The sequence below is a fragment of the Silurus aristotelis genome (assembly GCF_946808225.1).
Source record: "Silurus aristotelis genome assembly, chromosome: 14".
Classification (NCBI taxonomy): domain Eukaryota; kingdom Metazoa; phylum Chordata; class Actinopteri; order Siluriformes; family Siluridae; genus Silurus; species Silurus aristotelis.
In genome coordinates this window covers 19,006,839-19,021,531 of record NC_139587.1, presented here as the reverse complement: position 1 = coordinate 19,021,531, position 14,693 = coordinate 19,006,839, and the positions used below count along the sequence as shown (strand labels likewise).

The 14,693-nt window shown below is 41.1% G+C and overlaps 1 protein-coding gene and 1 long non-coding RNA gene across 5 annotated transcripts in view; one reads left to right on the top strand and one right to left on the bottom strand.

Annotated features, from left to right (window-relative positions):
• The window catches only part of mid2 (midline 2), a 133,090-nt gene that overhangs the window by 39,978 nt on the left and 78,419 nt on the right, over positions 1-14,693 (top strand). The gene's annotated exons all lie outside the window — the stretch shown is intronic.
• LOC310736571 lies at positions 140-1,317 on the bottom strand. Its single transcript, XR_014536578.1, has 2 exons — positions 1,155-1,317; positions 140-602 (listed from the first exon to the last, which is right to left on the bottom strand). It is a non-coding gene; the product is annotated as an uncharacterized lncRNA (long non-coding RNA).

The following is a 14,693-nucleotide window of genomic DNA, read 5'->3' as shown; positions in this document are numbered from 1 at the left end:
CCGTGTTGCGCTGAAGGGAATAACTAGGTACCATATGCACAGAAGCTTAAGCCGAACAAACATCAGGCTGAATAGTCATCTCGCACCTCAGCCGAGCGAGCGACATTTTTATTTTATATTTTTTTTTGTTTTACACAAACATTTACACAAACAGATTGGAGACCATTTTAAACACCTCGACTGTAAACCCAGCTGCGAATAAATGCACCGACAGCTTCAATACTCTAGCACCGTCTGTCGATAAAAGTTCGAAACGCTACCGCACTAAAAACGAGGCGCTCCATGCCTCGGCGTATCCAGCCGCAGCTGAGAAGAGCAGACGATTGTGCCTTTCACCTCTGACGCAGCAATGAGCTGGAAATTTCCTCCCTGCCTGTGATGTGTGTCATCAGTAAGCCACAGACTGCCTGATGAAAGCCAGCAGGAGTGAGCGAACTATCAAAGAGGGGGTCGACTCGTCCCAGGGTTTCTGCGAGCTCTGTCGCTGGTACTTCGAACTTCCTCCCCGGCTTCTCCAGAGAAAGCACTGCCTTAAATTTGATCAAAGCCCTCAAACTGTAAACTGGTTTTCTCCCAGCCCTTGGTGTAGGTTTGCCGTCTGTCTGTGAAGGAAGAATAACACATGGGAACGTTTGGCTGGGAGTTTCCAGAAACAGTGAGAGAGAGACTTGCTGAGAAGCACACCATTAAAACCAGGAAATAGGACACTAAGGGAGCCAGGAGACATGAAACTTGGAACAAAGGCTGTGGGTTGTGAGCGTAAAACTACCTGGATACATACTACTACGAAATTTATCCCTAAACACCCCAAAGCCACAACAAATATTAAAAATGGTTGCTTCATGTTACCATTTTGACTAGCACTATAAAATGAAGGCATGCATACACCACTAAGGCCAATTAATGTTTATCGTTGCGCTTTACTTGTCAACACAATGTCTGTATATATATATATATATATATATATATATATATATATATATATATATATATATATATATATATATATATATATATGAGCACCTTCTTCCAAAGATATAATTATTTCACATTTAGAACCGTGTTATAAACCTTTCCCATGCATGTCCTGGAGTGACCTGTACACAGAGTAAAAACTCAACTCGAATTAATCGGGCCGAGTTTGCTCCTCTTACCTTGACGTATCGTTTGTTATTATTTTGTTCGATGATCCTACAATATCTTATATTTAATCACACCTTTCTCACTCTTTCCCTTACTGAAGCAACAAAATACGGGACTCTCGCTGTCTGGAAAGCATAATGCCGATCTGCCGTTTCCCGCTGCAGCTATGCGGCTACTCGGTGCTATAGTGCTGAATCTCACATCAGCGCTGAGCTCGGGCGATTATAATCATTATTTCGAGAGCCATCGGAAGGTTCTGCGCCGCTGAGTAGGCACACACACACACACACACAGGCGCTCGTCTATTCCGAGCTGCATTCATCAACCTCACAAAGGCGTAATGCCACGGCACATTCGAAAGAGCAGTTCTTTATCAGCCCCTCTATTTACGTCTCGATCAGACTTAAACACAGGGAAGATGACGCAACCTGGATTTACGCGTTCATAACCTGGAACCGAGCGTTAAATCGTGTAAGAGCTGCCGCAGATGTGCTATAAAAGCTGCGATGCTTTTGACACCCAAGCCTATAAAAGTGATCGAAGCACCAGGGTGCCACAGTAAACTGTACATTTTCCCATCTTGCTACAATATATTTTGCCCAAAAGTTTGCGGACATTATACCATGCTTTTTGAGCATCACATTTCACATTTAGTCCCTATTTGCTCTTCTAATATCCTCCACTCCTCTGGGCAGATGTTCCACTAGATTTTGGAGAGTGCTTGTGCACACTTGTGTGAGATTCAGTAAAAGGGTATTAGTAAAGTCAGGTACTGAGGAGGTCTGGGGTGCAGTCAGTGTTCCAATTCATCCCAAAGGTGTTCAGTAGGGTTGAGATCAGAGCTCTATTGCAGGAGATCTTCCACTCCAACCCATGTAAAGCAGATCTTCATGGAGCTCGTTTTGTGCATCTCCATGCTGAAACAGGTTTGGGTTTCCAAGTTCCAATAATCGCAGAATTTTATTATACCGCATCCAAAAGACAATACAAATGTGCACCTTCAGCTCTGTGGAAACAGTTTGGAGTAGAAGTGCATACGGCAGGAAAGGCCAGGTGTCCCAATACTTTTGTCCATATGGTGCATGTTTATTTTTCGGGTGGTCACAAGTTGTTTTTGTGCCCCACCTCGCAAATACCCAGACACCATGGCACTATGGGGAGCGTTCCCTGTTCAATAGCGCTGCTTGTTTCGGAAAACAAGGCAGCATTCAGAATGCAGGACGATGGTGAAATAAAAAAGAACAAAAATGCGGTTAATGCAGGAGGATGAATTTGTGTTTAATTTTAATGAGCTTGCCATTCTGCAGAAATGTTTCCAAATACCCGAAGCATGTAGTCGAAACTGCACGTACGGCAGAAATACGATGCATGTCACAGCGCTCCTGCGTGAATTATTATAATTTTTTTTACAGGTTATTTTTTTACCTCAACTGCCTTGTAAAAAACAAAATAAACCGGCGTTAATATTTGCCCTTTACAAATGTTGAAATGTTGAAATGCATGAAGGGAATCGGATCTTCGTGCATTAAAAAGCGTACGATTCTTGGTGGAAGGAATCCTTGTGAACGTGTTCGCACAGCGTTTCGGGATCGGAGGGCTGAAATATCCTGTCGCTATTCCACAAGCTCTATGACTTCGACGCAGACGCCCCTCTTTTCAAACACAGCACCTCAAAGGCTTCATTACATAAGCAGTGGGCCTGCGTTCGTGCTCACACGTCCCGGATTTTGGTTCTCCGACGATCATTCACTTTGGCGCAAATTCATTTCTTTGCTTACAGACACCACCGTAGAATTATCTTTCCCATCTTAACAATGATTAGGATTTGTCTCTTTATTCTTCTTCTTTATATGCATCGTTAAATAAGTGGCGAGAGAGCGCTAATACGAGGAGACGCAACGCAGCGTGTGCTGTCAGAGACATGAGTCAAACCGTCCCGGCCAATACCAGCACCCCGCAGTCGGCATCTCGCCAAGGCGAAGCACCGAGCACCAAAAAAGCAATCGCAAAAGGGTTCTTACAGTCTGATACCGAGGCTTTTAGATTACATTCTAGCTTGTTACCATTGAACCATTAAATCAGAACAGGGTATGAATTATATATTCCATTTCTCTTCATTGTGTGAAGAGAACACAATGAAGTGTTCTTTTCCCCCCCCCCATGAGGAGTTATTGAGGTATGCCTTGGCTTGTGTTTGCTTCCAGTGTCACAGTTCCTACTACTAGAAGTAGAGCAGCTGAAGGTCTCCCAGGGCTAGTTTTGCAGTGCGTGTGTGTGTGTGTGTGTGTGTGTGTGTGTGTGTGTGTGTGTGTGTGTGTGTGTGTGTGTTATGTAACTGGGGGGATTTAAAAGCGGCCTGCAGTGTTCTCTGTGCACTAATGAGTACTGATTACCGGCCTTGTAAACAAACATGAATCAAAACTCATGCATTTGCTGCAAAACCACATTTACCCTCGCAGGAGTTGCAAAAAAAAATAAAAAAATCGCTCAACATTGCAGTTTCAAGGTATTAAGGAAATAAATTCATTTCAATAGAAGAACACTTCAGAGCGATTTTGTCGAAGTGCACTACAAGCACTTGAAACGGAAATAACATCTGTAGGTATACAGTATATTCACACTGCGCTCACTCTCCAAAGCTTTTTTTTTTTTTTTTTTTTCTTCCCAAGTCATAATTTGTCTGTACCTGATAAAGCTGCAGATTGTTCTTGGCTGACAGCAGTGCGAAATCAGGTGTATCGAGAATTCGTAGGTGGGTTCCTTGGGTGTAAATAGCGGTCATTTGCGGTACTGTAGCCCTCCTGTGAGCTCAAACTGGGAGTCTCCTCTGAATTCTTATTATTTTTATCCACAGAACTCACTAGTGATTTGTTTATGTTTTCACATCTCTGTGTCAGCTGTAGAGTGCATGAAGATCCCAGGAGATGAGCAGTTTCTGAAATACTCAAATCCTCTCCCCTGGCAGCAACAACTACGCTACAGTCAAAACATTTTCCCCCCATTCGGCTTTTTAATGGGAATATTAGCCGAAAGTTCGGCCCTGTGGATGCAAGATTTCATTCACCGCATTGCTGCTACACAATCGTTTGATCAGATCATTACACGAATGTAAAACAAGACCATATGCAAATAGACTTTGGCTTTGAAAGGATTTTGTATTAAATATTACCCAAATGATTTGAGATCATTTTCCATCGCTGGTGTCTCCTCGCTCGTTTTTTTCCCCGATCTCGAACGACCCAGATCTGTTTTTATCAGACTGTCGATAGTGTCTGATGTGCTGCTAATATGGATCACTGAGTTCTTCTTAAAAATAGCAAAATAGGGTGATGGTAAAGGAGGGCGACACAGCGGCTAAAAATGAGCAGCAGGATCTTCCAAGTGCTGCACTGTAAGAATTTTCACCGAAAGCTATGTTTTCCTTCGCATGTTGATCGCATTGGACTTCCAGAACGACAGCTTTCATTCATAGACTTATTAAACATGTTACATTTATTTATTTTCGTGTGTGCTTGTTTGAAATGAAACAGCTTATGGATGCACTATACACAGCAATATGCACACTATGATGTTTGCTGAGCTCCGAAGATTTAAAACCCCACCCAGATTTGCCTGCTGTTTCGGAAAAAGACGGATTTTCCATTGTTTTTTTTTTCCTTTGCTTTTTTGTGTATTTTGTGTCACTTGAGCATTCGCAATTCTTTAGGGTCTGCATGTGTGTCGAGGAATGTGAGAGAGAGAGTGTGTGAGAGAGTGTGTGAGAGAGTGTGTGAGAGAGTGTGTGAGAGAGAGAGAGAGAGAGAGAGAGAGAGAGAGAGAGAGAGAGAGAGAGAGAGAGAGAAGTTTGCTACATAAACAGCGAGATTGTGCTGATAAGACTCCTGTTTGTCTCCTTTATAATGAAGGGTTTATTGTGTTCATGCTTATCTCTTGCCAAACAGGAGAATAAGAGAAAACAAGGTACTGGGATTAGTCTAAAGCATAGCCTGAGGCGTATAGGCATATATTTACCAATAATCCCGAATCAGCCTTAGCCTTAGTGTTTACATGTGTGCATGTCCAAAAAGAAAAGTTGGGATTCCATGTAAAATGTCAATAAAAACAGAAGGCAAGGATTCACAAATCTTAGAAACAAATCTTTTGATGGCTGCAACAAGTCTCAGAAAGTTACGAAAAAACACTGTGTAACATCATGTCTTTCGTCCGTGTTCATGTGGGAACTGAGGAGACCAGTCGCTGAAGTTTTGGGACATGAATCTTGTCCCATATGTGTCTAATACCGGATTCTGTTCGCTCAACAGTTCTGGGTGTTCTTTGTTGTATTTTTCGTTCCGCCAAATGTTTTCCAATGGTGAAAGGTCTAAACTGCAGGCAGGCCACATCAGCACCAGGGCGCTTCCACTACCAAGTCATGCTATTGCAGAAATGGTAAAAACACACACATCCTTCACTTAAGTAAAAGTACAGATGTTTTAAAAGACACTGGTAAAAGTTGAAGCACTGACTACACCTTTTCACTCAAGTTAAAGTAAAGAAGTTTGGGTTTTGACGTACTTAAATAAAAAGTAGCTGTTACTACTACCTGTTTTAGTGTCACATCATATTCATATATTAATACAAAGGAATTTCAAATGTTGTTATCTAATGAATGTATCCAGACTGAACATCAACTATGTAGAACACAAGCAGAGTAAAGATGATGATGATCAGGTGATCAGGAATGTGTCTGTTCTCAGTCATGTTTACATCACTGACTCCCTCTGCTCATCCACGTTAACCCCAGACTTATTGTTGTCTTCTGCCCTGCTCATCATAAACTAGTCCACGTCTGTGTGTGAGAGCCAGGAAATGATACACCAGTGGAAGATTGGAAAAGCAGCGCAATGACAGGAAATAGGTTGATGGGCTGAAATCGGCGCTCAGTGAAAAGAAAAAATATTGATCATGTCACCAAATCGATTAAAACTACAGTAATGAGCCTGTTTTAAAAATGTAAGACGTAAAAAGTGCAGGTATTTGTGTAAAAAATGTATGAGTAAAAATAAAAAGTTGTCCAAAAAAATATAAAGAAGTATGATACCAGAAAAGTCTACTTAAGTTCAGTAACGAAGTGGTTGTACTTTTTGCCATTCCCCCTTTGAGCTGTTGATACAGTATGCAGTTAGTATTGTCTTTCTTAAATATTCAAGGCCTTTCCTGAAAAAGAAAAGGTTTCTGGATGAAAGCATTCACTGCTCTGGCATTTCTGGATCATGTTCACACATGCCTTCTTTTTCGCATAATAGAGATTTAACCTGCATTCGTGGATGCCACGGCAACGTGTGTTCACAGACAATGATTTGTGGAGGTGTTAATGCGCCTGTGCGGTGATTTCCATTACAGAATTATAACCGTTTTGAATGCAGTGCCGTCTCAGGGCCCGAATTTCTCCAGAATTGAAACTTTAGATGATATTATGTACTGTAAATGATCAACTGTCTTGCAATTTGATTTATATTCAGGACCATTATTCTGAAAGTGTTTTACAATTTGTGAAAAAATATGTCTGGTGTCCCAGTCCAAGTAAAGCTCTGTTTATTAAGCACGCGGCATGTCAATTCTGTTATCTGATATGAGCCGCATTACCAGGTTTCCGCTGCAACTCTTTATTGTGCCAGGATGTTTAGACATTAAAGAACCAGCGAGTAGATGCAATTTTTTACTTTGTTTATACACAAAGGTTTTTAATACTATCATGGGGGAAATATGTCGCTGCTTTTGTTTTCTCAACTGGCTCATGATCCTGAGGCTTTATATATATATATATATATATATATATATATATATATATATATATATATATATATATATGAATAAACTTCCAGACAGAACCTTCTAATACTCATGAAGTGTCAAGCAACAAGTCAATATTGTTGCAGCGCTGAAAATTGGCGTGTCGGGGGTCATTAGAAAGAAACGACTTGTCCCCAGGTGGACTTCCACAGTATTGCTTCCTTTAAAAGGTTCAGTAATGACACACACACACACACACACACACACACACACATCTCATCTGCATGCACTTCTGCCGGATCAGTGCTGTGATTATTTTTATTAGCAGCATCGCAGGCACTTTCCTAATGACCCATGTGTTGCCTGTCTGTCGGTAAGTGACATTTAAGGTGCTTAAATCGAGGTCTCTATCGATTTGGCCTGGTAAAGATTTGACTCCTTGGAGAGTCACTTAATTGTAAGAGACAGAGGCCCCACTAAGATTTGTCACTCCAGTGCACTTTCGGCGGGTCCACTAGACACTCCGAAAGACACCCATTAGCATTTACCCCGCTCGCACTATTAGTGAAGCATTCGGAAATGAAGCGGGCATCTCACACGATCAATAACCACTTTAACTAAAGCTATACCGAAGCGTATCCTATTAACACCTCTATTAACACATTTCCCCAGAGATGTTTGGGATAGCGTTAACCATGCCGTCTTGCTGCGAAACAGAGCAGCCTATGAGCTCATGCGGGCTGGCAGGCAATCTTTACAGCTTTCAAACTCACCTGATTCCTCGCACAAAGGCAATCAGTTTGTGCTCCAGAGCGCCATCAGGCCATTACATATTTAACTGCTGCTTTTTACAATTTAATTCTCGTAGCCAGCCGTAGGGCAGTACAGCCCTCATAATCGGACGAGTGTTTTGTTTTTTCCTACATTACGCCCCAAACCTCCACCTAGCACAATCATTCATTTCACACAGCCCACACAGACGCTGCTCTTTAGCCGGACTTGTAGTCAGGGGCGCTATTTATTCAAGTAGCTTACAGCAGACCCAGGTGCAGAGCTTGCCACTCATACCTAGCATTTTCTGCATACCAGAAACGTAGAGACATGCAAGGGAAATTTTTTTTATTTTTATATAAAATTGTTTTGGGTTTTGTAAGGTTGCTTTATGAATCATACTGGGTCACTTTAATCTGTACTTCTGTTTATATCTGTCTTACATATCAATCTGTCCCATATATGAATTAAACAGAAGGGATAGATGGATATGTATGACAGATATATATATAACAGGGATCTTCCAGTGAGTGTATATATATTTTATATTTTTTATACTTAACCTTTAATACTTTAGTATTAGTCAGACTATATTTTTATATCCTTTTATACTTTATTTTATTTATTTTGACATTACTTTACTCTTATTTTTACCTAATTATTGTACGGTGGATAGTCTAAAAAGCAGTTCACTACTTATACTCTGTATGAATGTGTATGTGACAAATAAAATTGAATTAGAATTTTGAACAAAACAGGCGCTCACTTTATTTTGTTGGATTCAACTGTATTTGTACACTCCGTCTATCAGTTCCAGATAGACATTTTTCGATTTATATATACGTGAATTCCTAACGAGCGGCCAGTGGAGCGAAAACAAAAAACCCTGACAAGGCATGTGAGAGAAAAAGGGAAAAACAGGAACCTTAGTGATCCTCAAATGTGTGATCATAGATCATTTCTTTTGCAGTAATTGTGCACTATGACATCATATATGTGAGCTTATGAGTAAACCATTATTATATTGCTCACGTGTACACCTGATTGCAATCTTTTTTACGTGAGGAACACAAATCAAAGAGTTTCCTCACGAACATTTTAAGTTGCAAGTTGAGCGCCGTGCGGGAAAAACTATTTATACTCCGTATGTGCGAGAACTCATCTTTTTGTTGTGCGCATGCTCGAAAACGCTGCTACTGCCTGTCATCGGCAACGTTTTTCTGTACAACTTCCAGGTTTTTTTTTAAAAAAGAGTAAATTCTTACAATTCCACATAACAAGGGAGTGAATATATGAAGGATGAAAGAAATAGAGACATTTGTTAAATTATGCTGAAATAAATAAGACAGTTAAGTGGATCTTATCTTTGGAGAATTAAATATTAAATGTAAAAAAACACACACACACACACACACACACACTTTTATACACATCTGTATTACCCAAATGTGGTCTAACAAATGTAAACTATTTCATTTAATTTGTTCATTTATTAAATGTTATTCAATAAAATTCATTTGTGCCAATTGAATTCAAAAGTGTATTGCGTTCATTTGATTTATGAAATTTCAACCAAGCAGTAAAAAGGTAAAAAAAACACAAGCAGTCAAAACCACAAATGTTAATAATAATTTGAAAAAAAGACAAGCAATTTTATGTTTCGCATTTCTTCCCCCTATCCGTACGAACCGTGACTTCAAAACCGAGGAACGTATCGAACCGTGAATTTTGTCTACCGCTACAGGTTATAAATAATATAACATTCCTGGAAAACTGCAATCGTATATCCTAAGGCTATCTGAGAAGAACACCCGTTGCCATCTTTATGGTTTCATTGTGGAACCATCTCCAGTAATCGTCCTTATTTTTTGGCTGTTCATGAGGTGCAATCTCAGCAGCAGTGAGCGAGTTTCAGCTGATGAGAACTCCAATCAGAAGTGGGGCATCAAGATAGGTCGAGCAGTTCTGGAGAACATAAGGTGTCCGGATTACTGGTGGCTCAGGAGAAGCATGTGTAGCTAAAAAGAAAGCGTGAGAGGAGCACAGATTACTAGCTTTTGAGTAGAGGACATCAGGTCGTCACCATACCCACAAACTTTTATACATGTGTTTGTGAAGAAACCCACAGAGACACACATGAAGTACACTATATTGCCAAAGGTTTGTGGACACCTGGTCGTAAGTGTGGTATGTGCTTTTTGAGCATCGCATTCCACATTTAGTAGTAATTGCTCTTATAATAACCTCCACTCCTCTGGAAAGATTTTGGATTGTGTTTGTGGAGATTTGTGTGAGATTCAGACACGGGGGTTTTAGTAAAGTCAGGTACTGATGTAGGTGATGTGAGGAGGTCTGGGGTGCAGTCAGAGTTCACATTCATTCCAAAGGTGTTTAATAGGGTTGAGATCAGAGCTCTATAGCTGAAGATCTTCCACTCCAACCCATGCAGAGCATATCTTCACAGATTTTGCTTTGTGCACAGGGGCATCGTCATGCTGGAACTGGTTTTGGGTCTCCGAGATCAAGCGAATGGAAAATTTCATGCTGCTGCATCCAAAGACCCCCGATACAATGGTGTGTTCGGGAAAGAACCACAAATGGCTGGGAAATTCAGATGTCCCAGTACTGCTGTCCATATAGTGTAGACATGAAACACACAGACACTCACGCTCAGTACAGAACCCAGGAGCTATAAGAAAGCCAACAAACTGTAAAAACAGTGTTACTTTATAAAACCTTAATGAACAGGCAAAGTTGTAGACAGTCGTTATTTTTTGGATTTGTCACCCCACGTTAATGAAACACTTTGCACAGTTATAAATGGCTTTTAAAAGAAGAGCGATGGTGCGGTTAAGCTGTAAGCCTCCGACGTGGACTCTGCTTGTGGGCTGATGCTTTTCACTGAATGCTTAAATTTTTGTTAATACGGAAGCACTGCACATCATTAAATGCGCTCCATGCACCAGGATGAATGATTGATAATTATCTCCCCAACAGAGGTATGAATGAAAAGTCACTTACATGACATTTGGGACTGCCTTGGGTTTGCTCTTGTTTCTTTATCCAGCTGTCTTGTTGTATATGTAGTTTTCTGTTACTCACAGTGAATTCTGATTGAGATAAAACTTGGATAATTCAATTCAATTAATTTTTATTTGTATAGTGATTTTTACAGTGGACATTGTCTCAAAGCGGCTTTACACAGATAAAGCGGTTACGAGGTTATATAAAAGATCGTGTACGTTTATTACCGATAAGTTCGTTCCTTATTATCGTTTATCCCTGATGAGCAGGCCAATAGCGACTGTGGCAAGGAAAATCTTCCTGAGATGGTATGAGGAAGAAACCTTGAGAGGAACCAGACTTAAAAGGGACCCCATCCTTATCAGGGTGACACCGAATGTCCAGTTATTGCAATTCCATTGTTGAGAACTATTCATGCAGACTTCCAGGACACATTCTAGAAGGTATTGCCATGCAAGGGGACTATTTTGAAGGTGACAGTGTGTAAACGTAGATAAATAAAGTACTTACTTTTAGGGCAATAAAGATGATTCTGATGACAATGCCCATGGGCACAAAGGAAGGTCCATAAAGACATTATTTGCAAAGGTTGGTGAGGACTTGAGTAGCACAGAGCCCTGGTTTTAACACTTTTGGGATGAATTGAAACACCGGCTGCACTACAAACCGCCTCACAAGACCTCATTAAAGGCTGAATAAGCAAATATGCACGTCCATGCTCCTATTGGATAGTGGAATTATTACACCAGCCAAATGTGCAATGGGGCGTTCAAAAAGTATACAAGGGTGTAATGGTAAGGTGTCTACAAACCTTTGGCCATAGAAGTGTTATTTTTAGCATTTTTATTCGCTCCTGTAAATCCCTGCAGCATATTCACTAAGCGTAAACGTGCAGACATTTACAACTGATTGACCTCCTGTGGATTTTTCTCTACTTGTTAACTGAGTAACACGTGAGCAGTGACAACTAAAGATCAAAACAACTCCCACATCGATGCTGATCCAGTGCTGATTTAAGACCCAGTGAAAACGGAGCTGCTTTGAAATGACGGTGGAAGTTTAATCTCTTGTCTCGGTCGAATCGCTTTCATTGAGAAAAGAGCGAAGGTTTTTAGAGCTCAAGGAGCTCCGCAGTCCGTCTCTCTTCAGCACCTTTTTCCCTTTCCGTTTTTTTTTTTTTTTAATCACACAATCCCTGCGAAACAGCTAAACCGCACTGTAATACCATATGACACGAGCTATTCAGATGCCGATCGTGTTCAGTTCACTCGGTCCTCACGCGTTCTCCATTTCAACTCGCTTCCGTTCCGTACGTTTGTCGGGAAAGCCGCCACGTTTCCGTCTCAGCTCACCACGCGATTATGTGTTGATGACATGTTATATAAACAGGGCACATGTCAGGCCTCTCTGCTGCCTCGGAAAAAGGAAGGTTACGTCTCACGTGGCCATTGTGCGCTCTGTTATCAGAGATTCCCCCCTTGTTCTGTCACTGAGCGCTTTTGTACGCTAGACTTTTAATCAGTGGCTGGAAATATGTCAGACTGCTGAAAAAAAAAAAAAATGCTTTTAACGGTGCACATTCATCACACTGGAACAGTGTGGTTTCAAAGGGATCGATAGTTTACCATAGAACATAAGCTTGCACCAAAATGCCTCATGCCCACAACAAAACAAAAAAATAATAAAACAGACCCGTTTACTCACTCCATTGTAAATGTGTATTGTCGGAACAGATCAATAAGTGCTTTTGGCTTTGAATGACATACAATTCGGCCCTTGGCGAATACGCCTTCCTATTTCCTCATCTGGCTCCAGTCATCGGCTTTTATGTCTTTTATGCGCCGAGATGAAATGCGTCGTGTCCAGTCGTGGACAAGTCTGTCTGGCGAGTCAAACAGGTTTGAATCCTGTGATAGGGTGTGTCCTGCAAGCGAATGTGTGAATGTGTGAAGTCCAAGAGAATATTACCTCGATCAGGCATCACTTTATGACCACCTGCCTAATATTGGGTTGTCCCTCATTTTCTGCCAAAACAGTCCTGATAATTCAAGCATTAACAGCATGAACTGCTTCAGCAATTTGAGCTACAGGAGCTACAGCCTTCGCCGAACCATACCACATACCATACCATAACCTCGACCGCCCATGACCCTGTCGCCGGTTCACCACTGTTACTTCCATTGGACCACATTTGATGTATTGCAGACACTCCAGAAGAGCTGCAGTTTTGGAGATATTCTGACCCAGTGGTCTCTTCATCACAATCTGGCCCTGGTCAAACTCTTTACACTCACCCATTTTTCCTGCTTCTAACACGTCAACTTTGTGGACAAAATGTTCCCTCGCTGCCTAACATCTGCTCGACCGGTACCACTTTCTCTCCGAATGAGAGGTAAGTATACCTCAAGGCTCTTCTCTGTTCTGGCACCGAGGTGGTGGAATGAACTTCCCCTAGATGTCCGTACAGCAGAGTCCCTGACTATCTTCAAGCGACGATTGAAGACCTACCTCTTCCTGAAACACTTAAATTAGCACTTTCCAAGTTTGCTTTGTAGAATTCAAGAGTTAAATTTATATTAAGTTTGTAATCTGGCGTACCAGTGTAGATTTATTCATTTGCGAGAGACTCAAAGCACTTTTGTACGTCGCTCTGGATAAGGGCGTCTGCCAAATGCCGCAAATGTAAATGTAAATGTAAATCCCACCTGCTAACAGGTGCCACGACGAAGAGATGATCAGTGTTATTCACTTCACCGTTCATAACGTTATACCTGATCGTTGTATATTTCAGCATTGTTTTTTTGATCAACCAAACTTTATAAAAGCAAGATATGCAGCAGTTCATAGGGAATATCATTGTGGATGGCAAGAGCAGCCTTTCCATCTCTGTGCACACTGATGTTGTGTTGTAATCCGCTTCGACTTTGATAAATGTCCCTGCCAAAGGGGTCAGCTGTAATTCTCAGGGGTCGAGCGCTGGAGCTCGATCGCAAACGCACGCTGTTGCATTGGATTGCATTTTTTTTTTTTTACGCACTCTTTTTTTTAAACACCGATCACATTTGGAATGACGCCCTGTTTTTTTTAGTGCATCCGAGCTATATTTTTTCTCTAATTTGTGTCGGATGTGTCATGTGTCACAAAATGGTACACACACACACATGCACACACACACACACACACACACACACACACACACACACACACACACACACACACACACACACACACACACACAATGACCTCATCATGAGAATGACTTTCTGATTGAGTTTCACAACAGGGGGACCAATGACTGTTTGTGAACGTACATGCAGCCGCGCAGGTTGCTATTGTCCACGTTTCCATCGTTTGACCCGGGATGGGAACGGAAGCAGGAAAAACGATTTCAATTGGAACAATTGTCTCGAAATAATAAGAGCGATAAGAGTCCCCGCAACCAATGCAGACATGTACAGTGTGGACATGTACATTTTCTCCCCTCTTTGTCAAATGCATGCGGTAGGACCATGTGCATACTGTATGTGCAGAGAGCTTTATAAAACGTTGGAAAGATGCACTATATGCTCATACATACTGTACAGCTATTAGGAATTTCAAGATCAAAAGATTAAAGTTAATGATGTGATACATCGATTTTAAAAATTGCGTGCGTCGGATGTTGCATTGGTTTATTATTATTTACTTATAATTATAAATTAAAAGTGACCAATAATTTGTGACCAATAATTTCTATGTAGACTGGTTTCTTCTCACTAAACTGTTTCACCGCTGCTACGTGAATATGACGTATCACAACACTACGGAGACTTGATTTGTGATAGAAGAGTATCTGCAAGAATGAAAGGGAAAGTTTATAGGACTGTGGTGAGACCTGCGATGTTGTATGGATTAGAGACAGTGGCATTGAGTAAAAGACAGGAGGTGGAGCTGGAGGTAGCAGAGCTGAAGATGTTGAGGTTTTCGTTGGGAGTGACGAGGAT